We start from the raw sequence: 1482 nt of genomic DNA, 5'->3' as shown, positions 1-1482 counted from the left end.
TAAACATGTGTATATATGTATGTATGTATGTATGTATATATATGTATAAAATTTGTATAAATAACACATACCACACACACACACACACACACACACATATATATATATATATATATATATATATATATATATATATATATATATATATATATATATATATATACTCACATACATACAAAGTTACATACATACATTACATACATACACACATGTATGTGTGTGTATGTGAGTTTGTGTATGCGTGTGAGCATTTGTATTTATATATATATATATATATTGGTGTTATACAGTTATACACTGCTTCGGACTTCCTCCTCCTCCCCCCAAAAAAAAAAAAAGTGCAAAATAAAATGATGCCCCACGTCAACCAATCCTTCCTTTTCTCCTCGTAAAATATATCACTTTCACTGTGACACTTTTTTTTTTATCAACGAATTCGTTTTTATCATCATGACATATAGTAGCATGGCAATTAAGTCTCGTCTCTCTCTCTCTCTCTCTCTCTCTCTCTCTCTCTCTCTCTCTCTCTGAAAGGTGCCTCACACTGAGGGACCTGGGGCAACCCGAACCAACTGTAAGGTCTCTCTCTCTCTCTCTCTCTCTCTCTCTCTCTCTCTCTCTCTCTCTCTCTCTCTCTCTCAGTGCGATCCCATCCATTTAAGACAAGGTAAATAAACCTAAATGAACAAACTGAAATATTTATGCTACAAAAATAGACTTTCCTTTCCCCCCAAGTTAAAGGTCAGGGTGTGTGTATATGTATTTACGCTCGAAGATACATACGTGTTGCTGACTGAGGTATTCATCTTGTTAATTCGTGCGTGGTGTTATTTTCTTTTAGAATGTTTATAATGGTATGGATCAACAAAACAAAATGCTCATTAGTGAATACCTTTACTTTATATCAATGATTGATTTTATATATATATATATATATATATATATATATATATATATATATATATTTTTATTTGTGTGTGTGTGTGTGTGTGTGTGTCTGTGTGTATATATAATTTCTGACTCACATCAGGATCGAACCCAGGTCTTTCAGTTGAAAGACGAGACCGCTGCCAACCAAGCCACACGAGTCATAGAAGAAGCTGGAACCTGAGTACTGCCACCACCGTTCCACACGGTATTGTATGCTGAGGATATATAATTTATAGTGTGTGTGTGTATGTATGTATGCATGTATGTGTGATTCTTCAGTTTGGAACTGGATATAGAGTGCCTGTTAGCTTGCTTTAAAAACGAATTCTTTGCAAAAACAAGGCGCCTGTTGACGTTATAACTCACGATGTAATGTAATAGTTGAATCGCTATTTTTTCTGTATCCAATCTGTTACCTGAAGAGAACTGAACACCAAATCAACGTATAATCCTTTCTTCCAGATAGTGTCTGTCGTCATGTTAGTGAGAAAGGGGCGTATGTGCCAAAACATAATGTTGAGATAATTTAAGCTTGAAAGTTTTCCATTTGTA

This window comes from Macrobrachium rosenbergii, chromosome 41 (genome assembly GCF_040412425.1).
Source record: "Macrobrachium rosenbergii isolate ZJJX-2024 chromosome 41, ASM4041242v1, whole genome shotgun sequence".
NCBI classification, from domain to species: domain Eukaryota; kingdom Metazoa; phylum Arthropoda; class Malacostraca; order Decapoda; family Palaemonidae; genus Macrobrachium; species Macrobrachium rosenbergii.
This window is presented reverse-complemented; position numbering follows the sequence as displayed.